The sequence below is a fragment of the Alosa pseudoharengus genome, unplaced genomic scaffold (assembly GCF_046254945.1).
Source record: "Alosa pseudoharengus isolate Yale_2024_CS ecotype anadromous, Long Island Sound unplaced genomic scaffold, YU_APseudo_1.1 YU_APseudo_1.1_scf_2, whole genome shotgun sequence".
In the NCBI taxonomy this organism is placed as follows: Eukaryota; Metazoa; Chordata; class Actinopteri; order Clupeiformes; family Clupeidae; genus Alosa; species Alosa pseudoharengus.
This window is the reverse complement of record NW_027468663.1, coordinates 25,642,949-25,652,931: the sequence shown is the minus strand read 5'-3', so window position 1 is coordinate 25,652,931 and position 9,983 is coordinate 25,642,949. Positions and strand designations below refer to the sequence as shown.

Below are 9,983 nucleotides of genomic sequence, written 5' to 3'. Positions count from 1 at the left end.
TTATATTTTGAAAAAAAGAACCCGGTTTTCAAAATTGCGTGTAAACAATTGAAAAAAACTGTAAATTTAAGACCATTTTCTATACAGACAGAAAATGAGAGAGAGAGAGAGAGAGAGAGAGAGAGAGCTTACTGCATGCCATTACTTGTGCACACCCTCATTTGTATGAATTCTTCACGCTTGGTGAAGAGAGAACACCATACCAGCAATTGTTGATACAGTACCCTCCAGAATTATTGGTACCTCTGCAAAAGTTGACTAAAAATCGGTATAAAAAAATAATCTGTTGGTGATTTATTGTAAACTCACAATGAAAAAAATTTGAAAAAAATCCAACCTTGAAAGGAAGCAAATTTATTTTGAGAAAAAGAAAAATATCATAAAGAAATAAATATTTTTAACAAAAACACGTCGCTCACAATTTGCCAATAAAACAGCTTGTAATATTCTCCTATGAAACCCCATAAAGTTGGAGAATACAAAGCAAGGGATTTAAGACTGTTCGTCTTTACAAAATCTCCCCAGATCGTCCAGATTCCTAGGTCCACACTTGTGCATTCCCCTCTTTGACTCACCCGACTGTTTTACTATAGAGTTCAGATCAGGGAACTGAGATGGCAATGTCCGAAGCATGATTTTGTGTTCAGTAAACCATATTTGTTTTGATCTGGACGTTTGTTTTGGTTCATTGAGCTGATGAATGATCCAATCATGTCCAACTTTTAGTGTCTTGGCAGAGATTAACAGATTTCCTTTGAAAATGTTTTTATTGGTGTTCATGATACCATGCATCTTACAGTAATTAGGTTCCCAAGGCCTTTGGGAATAAAAACCGCCCCAAAATAGCAGCCCCTCCACCATAATTTTCATTAGCCATGGGGTTCTATTTAGTGTACTGTAGTTATTTTTCTATGTACGCCAAACACACCTAAATTGTTTCTAGCCAAAGAGCACATTTTAATTTCATCTGACGATAGACCACACTTCCAGACAAAGTCACTGTACCATTCAGTAACTCCTGCCATTTAAATTGGTAATTAAATGACTGGGCAGGCTGTTACCTACCCTGGAAAATCCAGACCCTGATAATCTAGAAAGATTAAGGGTCTGGCAAAGAGCAATGTAATGGCCCAACTCGAGGGGCGGCAACAAGCATGTATTTAAAAATCTCACTGCACGCAATTGGAAAACACTAGACCATGTTTACTCTGAATGATTTCGGACTTTGACGCAATCGGATTACACTACGACCAATGTGTGCTGTCCTCCAACGTTGCAGCGCTGTCTTCATCAGTTTAGCTGGTTCCCTGGAATGCAAGGGAAAAAAGTAACGTGCATCATTGCTCTTTGCCAGAGTGTCTCACAGAAACAATTCCATTGTGCTCTCGCGAGAACTCTGGATTTCCAGGGTAGCTTTTACCTGGCATGCCCTCTAAATAATATATTAGCAGTGAGGTCACTTTTTAAATTTTTTGGGGGGACTTGGTGACTCCAAGATGATACCTTGTATGTTACTCTCCAACAGTGGTTCTTATGGATTTTTTTGCCAATCTTACCATCCTCCATACTGTACGTGGGGGCAAGATAACCATGGGTCTTTGACCAAGCATGTTTGTCACATTTCCAGATTATTATAACCTTTTAATCATTGTTATAACTGTAAATATAGGTATTTTCAACAAAGTACCTTTTTTTTTTCATAGACATTCTCTGACTTACAAATTCCAACACACTTTCTTTTTATTTAAATTTAGTGTATTCTCTTGTCTTTTCGATGTTGAAAAATGACACAGACACTCTGATTAACTTAAATAAATTGAAATTAGATAGGAAAGTGCTTCTGTTTTGTATACAAGATTTTTCAGAGGTGCCAATAATTGTGAGCAAGGTGTTTTCGTTAAAAATATTTATTTCTTTATGACATTTTCCTTTTTCTCAGAATAAAATTGCTTCCCTTCAAGGGTGGATTTTGCTAGGGTTTCCTAGGAAATTGTTCTCACTGTGGGAGTACAATAAATCACCAACAGATTATTTTTTATACTTGTTTTTACTCAACTTTACCAAAGGTGCCAATAATTCTGCAGGGTACTGTAGATAGTTTTTGTCTCTCTTTTTGTGTGCATGTGTGTGTGTTTGTGTGTGTGTGTGTGTGTGTGTGCGCGCGTGCGTGCGTGCAGGTACAGTATGTGTCTGTTTTCACTATTCATGCCATCCATCTCTCCACTGCATGAATATCACTGTACATGACAGAGCTGTACAAGACTGTCTTTGTAACAGATAGAGCATCATTATGCTGGGTTCAGACAAGGTGAGCGATAGAGTTCTCTTTAGCCAGTGGAACAATGCAAATATTCCTTGGAATGCTTGATGCCGTGAGAGGCTGCCAGCGCTCATCAGCAGTGACAGTGGCAGCGTCCAGTTTGAGGGCCAATTCAAATGAATGCTCCAGGCTAAGTATGGAGTGTGACCTAACGCTCCTGACAATTAAGACAGTGTAGTTTTTAGGGTTAGGGTTCAGAGCAGTGAGGTCCAGGCAACTGTCCAGGAAAAAGACTGTGTATGTGTACCCGTGCAAGAGCCCTTGTCCAGACAGACAGAAATGTCCACAAAAGAACCGATGAAGCCCTGTTATGTAACAAGGGGAAATATTTCTCTTTTATAATAACTCAAAGGTTGTAAATAACAAGAGACTGAAGTCATTTCTTCTTTCCTTTGAACACAGCTGCAGCTGTTACAAACAACGCTAAAGTCTTACACGTCATATATGGAGGGTGTGATGTCAATGAGATTAATGTCACAGTTTCCACTACAGTGTGGAGAGTCGGTAGCCCTGACACTCACTCAGATTAGGACAGACAGTCATACCTCCCACACACTGATTAACTTAATTGTAATCAGTTACACAGTAGAAACAGAATTAGCTTTAATGTTCACACCTACAAGGAATTTGTTTCTGGCTAGTGTCACATGAATGAATTAATAAATTAATAAATACATTATTGTTATTATTATTATAAGATAAGATAAGATAGGATGAGACTGTATTGATCCCACAGCTGGGAAATGTACTTGTCACAACAGCCCAGTAGTATTTAAATAGAGAGTAAGAAAGTTGTATACAGTATGCCCAGCATACAAGCACACCTAAAAAACAAAAAATCACACAGTGATTGCAACACGCCTTAGGGTTTCACCAATACTTTGAGGCAGAGTGAACCAATATATATGGTGAATAAAAAAGCTTCACATCACATGTACAGTGGAAATTGCACATATTAATAATAAAGTTCAGACATTAACATTACAAATTTTCATGACAGTAGTGTTATACATTCTGATGGCAGATGGAATAAAAGACCTGCGAAAGCGCTCCTTCTTACATGATGGGTGTAGTAGTCTGTTACTAAAAGAACTGCTTTGCGCAGCCACTGTCCCATGGAGCGGATGAGAGGAATTGGCCATGATGGATGCCAATTTGTCCAACATTCTCCTCTCCCCAACCACCTCAACAGGCTCTAGTTGGCAGCCCAGGACAGAGCCGGCCCTTTTCACCAGCTTATTTATTCTCTTCCTGTCCCTCTCAGAAAACCCACTACCCCAACAGACAACAGCATAAAAAATAGCTGACGCCACAACTGTGTCATAAAAAGTCCTTAATAATGACCTGCACACACCAAAAGACCTCAGTCTTCTCAGCAAGTGGAGACGACTTTGGCCCTTCTTGTACAGGGCATCTGTGTTTTGGGACCAGTCTAGTTTATTGTTAAGGTGAACACCCAGGTATTTGTAGACTGACACCACCTCAATGTCTATTCCCTGGATGTTCACTGGTGCAACTGATAATGCCTTACGGCTGAAGTCATTCACCATCTCCTTTGTCTTACTGGTGTTTATCTGCAGATGGTTCTTTCCACACCATTCAACAAACCTGGTGATGACCCCCTTATACACCAGATCATTCCCCTTCTTAATACAGCCAACAATAGCTGTGTCATCAGAACATTTCTGGAGATGGCAGCTATCTGTGTCGTATTGGAAGTCTAAGGTAAACAGGGAAAAGAGAAAGGGGGAGAGCACTGTGCCTTGTGGGGCCCCCGTGCTACAGACCACCACATCTGACTCACAGTCACGTAGCCTCACGTACTGTGGTCTGTTGGTGAGGTAGTTCATGATCCAAGCAGCAAGATGACAGTCGACTTCAGTTCCTTCTAGCCTCCCCCTCAGTAATGCAGGTTGTATTGTGTTGAATGCACTGGAAAACTCAAAGAACATGACAATAATACAACAATATTATTATTATTATTATTATTACTATTATGAAGTTGTGGAGATTTGATAACCACTTGCTAAGTATAATCTTACACAGGTTGTATTCTATTTTTTTTTCTGTACTGTATGTAGAACTAGGACATATATACATTGAGATCTTGAGCGTTATGTCTGATATGCTCATGGAAGGAGTAGGCCTAAAGCATGGCATATGTCAAAGCAAACACATAAAGTCACAGCTAGTGTGCTATATTGTATTGGTATCTGATACAATGTCTTCCCAAATCTTTTCAGATGATATAAAAATGACTGCCCCATCTTAGGTGATGTTTTTCGGCTAATTGCTCTTTAATTCAAATGGATAATTGGCCATTACAGTAACCGTCTCCTCGGCCAGGTAGATTATAAAATGTGTCCTGTTGGGGGCAGTAGAAACACCAATTGCCCATCATTGCACTATGCAGCCTATGCAATTTAGGAGGCACTGGGTTGCTTACTGTAACAAAATAAAATAAATATTGCACCAACCTGGTAATTAAGATAGGTTTTACTATTACTTTTTAATAAGCTGTAGGGCTACATTGCATATTATGCAATAACAATACATTTTGAGAAAAAAGATGGCCTTTGGTGAAAGATCTGAGACACATTATAGAACATAAGATTATAATTGATAACCTAATAGTTATCCGTTTTCTATATGGCTATCAGTAGCCTAGTCTCTTTTGGGAGATTTATGTTTCATGTAATGTTTTCTATAATTTTCCAGAACTGCATCTATAAGGAAGCCATTTTTCAGGTAGGCTTAGCCAATATACTTTTTTTTAATCAAAACGTCAACATTACAACATTTTTGTGCTAAATAACTCCACAATAATAACGGTCCGCTTGTTCTAGCTTACTCTAACGTTAATTCTGTCTTGATTCTCAATCATTTACATGGTATAATACGGTAAAAGTGGGCTGGGACCTCGCTCACATGTGTGTTGAGACATAATTGACATGGCGGAATCTCCTCCTGATTGCGCTGCGGGCAGACTGACTGCGGATTGCCTAACTTATATCTGCTAAAAAAACTGGGGCTCTGGAGTTTGTGAAGATCATTTTATTGCAGAAAGGTTAGTTCCTCTTACATGTTTGTTGTTAAATGTTTCTTATATTTTCTATTTGGCGGTGAGCACGCATTTGATATATTTCTTGCCCAAAGGTTTGAGACTTTTCTGGATTGCGAGTGACGCCGGGAGTCTAGGTTAGTTGGCCAGCAAGGAGGGGAAGGAAAACTTTGCTTCGGGGAATATAGAATCAGTTATTGTTTATAGTATATTATTTTTAGATGGCAGAATGCTTTGATGCAAAGTGTTTCTCTCTCCCATTGCAATTGTTAATTCAACTTTTGAATGTTCGAAGTTGTGTAGAAGTTGATTTTAGGTCTCCAAAAAGAGGAAAGGAATTTGTTTTTGTTCTTGTTTGAGACGGTGCAGCATTCAGCAACATGAAACCGTTGTGACTTTTTGGTTGAGATGGAAAATAGCAACAGTGCAGGTTTTGCTGCACTGTTTTACTATAGCTTCATTTCCCATTCTGCAAAGGAAAAGTTTGCTGGAGTATGGTTATGGCTTACAGAACGTTGAAGATGCTGTGATTCGCATTGCCACTCTGATCAAGCAATGCGGAGTTGAGAATTATTCTGAATTTCTATAAGTGACCTCTTTGGCTAAAAACCATTAGAATTCTCTGATATCCATTTTTATTAAGTCTGAGTATTGGTGGCTGATGTGTATTCTCCCTATTTGCTGGTTGGATTGTACCTCAGGGATGAAACGGAGGTGGTAAACTCCATCATGCCCTGGCATTCCTGAAAGCCTTTTGGAAGCTCAGCTGGGACGGCCAACGTGTCTGTTTACAAATTGAAAGCCTGGTTTCAAAGTCTGAGCTTCGACTTTTTCAGAATATCGAAATTGTATTAATGTCAGTGTGATTCTTCTGCGGAACTTTATGACTGAATCCTCTACTACACGTTTGATAAAAAAAAGTTTTGTGTTCAACGCGCAGGTATCCGTGAAAACTGTTTATGCGGGGTAGGGGGACAATAACATTGCATGATAGATACGCAGTCATACCGCTGAACTGACATAATTTGCCTTGCGTACGTGGTTGCTGCCACGAATATTTCTGGATCCAGGGGGCACATTGGAGAAAAAGCAAAGCTTTGCCGTTCGGATGGTGTTTATGTGTGTGCGCGCTTGTGTGAGGAGGCATGGAAATCTGATCCCAAATAAATGACGTCGGATTTACATTCCTCGGCTGAAAGGCAGAAGGCTCAGGGTTTTAAGGAAGAGTTTAAAAGTTTTTTTGTTTTTCAAACCAGGTGTGAATAGTAGGCTAGTGAAGTGCTGCTGGCTCAAGAGCCCATTGTTCGTAAGAGAGATGTGGGAAAGTTGCTGACAAGAATTGCAATGGTGTTATTGGCAATAATAACGAAGCACTGTGACAGTTATTACCAAATTATTACTAAATATGTGATAATCGTGGTAATAGGAATAAATGCATAAACAATAGTGATGGTGAAAAAAACCCTAGCAATTATATTAGACAATAGCATTCTCCAGTGGCTACTGAAGTGATCTGTTAGTTGCCTCAGAGTCTGTTGTGTGAACTATTTACACATTAACTACTATGATTCTGCACTTTGTGTAGTTTTCTCCAAATGAGACATCAATTCTCCCCACAGTCTTTGCTCTACACTCTCATTTCCCACTATGCACTGGCTCACTTCCTGATTGGTCATAGTAGACAAAGCATTGTCATCTTCTGAGGTCATGAAGCTTCCACCTGGTATTGCAGACACTTTCTCTTGACGTTGTGGATGCCCCAGCTCTCTACCCCTGCCCTTACAAATCCATCCGCAGCTGATTTCAGAGCAGCCGCTGTGTAATGACTGCTTTGACTGAGCCAAGTGAATGAATGGGATCTGCTTCATCAGAGACAACTCGTTTTCCTCCACTTGGTATCTCTCTCTCTCTCTCTCTCTCTCTTTGGCCTTTACAGGAAAGTCCCTTACAACTTAAGTCCCTTACAAGGAGTTGTGAATCACTGAAGATGACTTTGACAGGAAAAGCTGGTGCTGTTTCCAGAATCTCATTCGCCCACCACCAGGGGTTCCCCAAGAAGTTGGGACTTCTGGATGTGAAACTGATAATTCCGTCGTATGACCAGCTCAAATCTGAAGCAAATTTTAGGAACTGACGTGTGATCTGATTTGTTGTCAGGGGTTGCGGTAGATGACACTGTTTGAAATAGGCACTGTTGGAGGTGATGCATGAGCCACGCTGAGAGGAGGGGTCAAACTCACCCTGGCAGGTGCAGGTGTGTGTGTGTGTGGCAGTTATTATACTTCACCCATCAGAGTCATTTGCTCTCCTGGTTTTTGTGTCCATGTGGAAGTCTGTTTAGTGCCGATGGACTGGAAAATGATTAACTAGATATCTTGCTTGGTGTAAGAGACACTCAATAAGAGTTGTTAGCACATCTTTTCACTATATATCCATGACGGACATAATGACAAAGAACACTAGCTCGGCAATAGAGGATGGCACAGCATATATCTTAAATCATCATGCTTGCAGATGGTTAAGATAATGAAATAATGAAAGAAATCTGCAAGATGCATGCTATTACTTATTCAGTAGGGGTCTTCAGTTTGTGTGGTCAGTCCAGCAGGTGTTGGCCAGTCAGATTTTAAGAGATGATTTCTTTTCACGACAGGCACATTATACACAGATGTTGCACCATTTCTCAGAAGCAAGTGCACTCCACATTGAATGGAATTACTAAGCTACCCTTCTGTTATGGCCTGAGAGTTCATCCAACTTTCTGACAACCTGTAGAATGATCTCAAAGGCGCACATTGATCACAGTGATTTTGCAGTGATTTACAGTGCTGCTGAAAGACATTCCACTAAACTGGATGAGATCAAAGGAGGCCTGACAGATGTCTTTCTCACCACCATGTTCCTTGGGACAGCTCCCCCCCCCCCCCAAACCCCACCCTGCCTTTCAAATGATCGGTTGTAAAGAAACAGCTACTCCGGGTGCAGTAAAAAAAAACCCTGCTGAGATTTGTGATTTGAGACTTGATGGGGCTTCTGTTGTATAACACAGCAAGTTACTTTTCCACCGGCGTCTCTCTCGGACGCCTCCACTACCTGGGTAGCTACGATGCATTATTCAGGCGGACCGGGTGGCATGTTTCATTACGAGGCGCGAGCGGAAAAACACTGAATGTTTGGTCAGGAGGCCTCGAGGTGGGCGAGGTGGGCGTCCGTGACGACATTAGTATGCATGGGGCACTGGCTGGGCGATGGAAAGTTCTGATGGCTCCTTGCTGCTCGGTAATGGCCCGTAATTTGGCCACGCAGAGGCACTGTTTTTAGCGCCGGCGGAAGCCATTCATGCGCACCGACTGAGGTCGCATGGCCGGAGGAAGCAGTTATGCCTTCATGCATTCAGATTTTATTGCAGTATTACAGACCTCCACAGACACACACACACACACACACACACACAAGCACACACACAAGCACACCCCCCTCCCCCGACCCACACACACACAGACAAAAAAACAAGTGGATCTCTCTAAACCTGCTTGCTACCCCCTGAAGGTTTCAAAGTGCCCCCCCCCCCCATACACACACACACTTCCTGCCCAGCTTTGACCATTATTATGTCACTGTGCATACCTTGGCCATTGTAGTCTCTCTTGTTGCCACAGACTTCCTGTGTTCCTTTCCTTTTCTTGCCTTGAAGCGAGAGTTCTGACTAAAGCCCTTTCCATTCCATCCCTCTGGTGCCCCACCCCACCACCACCACCACCACACACCCCATCACCCTTGTTTCCCCCTCACCCAATGTGTGAAATCTGGAGGCTTGATTGAGGATGAGGAATTCGACCTTTGACCTTTGCGAGCTACAGCGTGAGGGGAGCTCTCACCGCCGCTATGCGTTTTAGCATGTTGGAGTTTTTTCGGCCGGCTCCTATTATTGTTTAGGATTAGATGTGCCTTGTTCGGTGGCGGTGTTTTGGATGTGTGCGGTTATTAAGACGGGCTCGGTGCATATAAGACCGTGGGAAAGGCTAAGGTTGGCCTGGCATGTGGACGCTGAGGAATGCCAACAGTTTGAATATCACCTGCCAGTCGTAGTTCTCTTCCCAGCAATGCAGAGGTAGTTACAGTGCTTTATTTTCTTTGCAGCATAGCTCTGGCGCACCCATCCCTTTTGCAGCGGAATTTGGTGGATTTTGCCTGTGCATGCTGTGGGAAGCTAACAGAGGATGTACCAGGTTCTTTATTTACTGCTGAGGTCAGTTCATTTGTTGTGTCCCCTCTCCACTGAGGCTCCGTGGCTGATTGACCCATCGTGCTCCCGCACTGAATCCCTGTACACCTTCAGGCTCTCTGTCTGTGGCTTCTGAGGAGAGTGTGAGGGAACTGCAACATGCGTGCTAGTGTGTTCTGTATCGTGTCCTCAGTAGGCTGCAACATGCGTGCTAGTGTGTGCTGTGTCCTCAGTAGGCTGCAGCATGTGTGCTAGTGTGTGCTGTGTCCTCAGTAGGCTGCAGCATGCGTGCTAGTGTGTGCTGTATCGTGTCCTCAGTAGGCTGCAGCATGCGTGCTAGTGTGTGCTGTATCGTGTCCTCAGTAGGCAGTGCGGCA

At 42.2% G+C, this 9,983-nt stretch overlaps 1 protein-coding gene across 1 annotated transcript in view; it reads left to right on the top strand.

Moving 5' to 3' along the window:
* Positions 1-5,277: 5,277 nt before the first annotated feature.
* fndc3ba (fibronectin type III domain containing 3Ba) overlaps positions 5,278-9,983 on the top strand; it is a 128,561-nt gene continuing 123,855 nt past the window's right edge. Inside the window, exon 1 of the mRNA XM_076294299.1 lies at positions 5,278-5,387. The gene's annotated coding sequence lies outside the window, so the exon portion shown is untranslated. The remainder of the gene's footprint in view (positions 5,388-9,983) is intronic.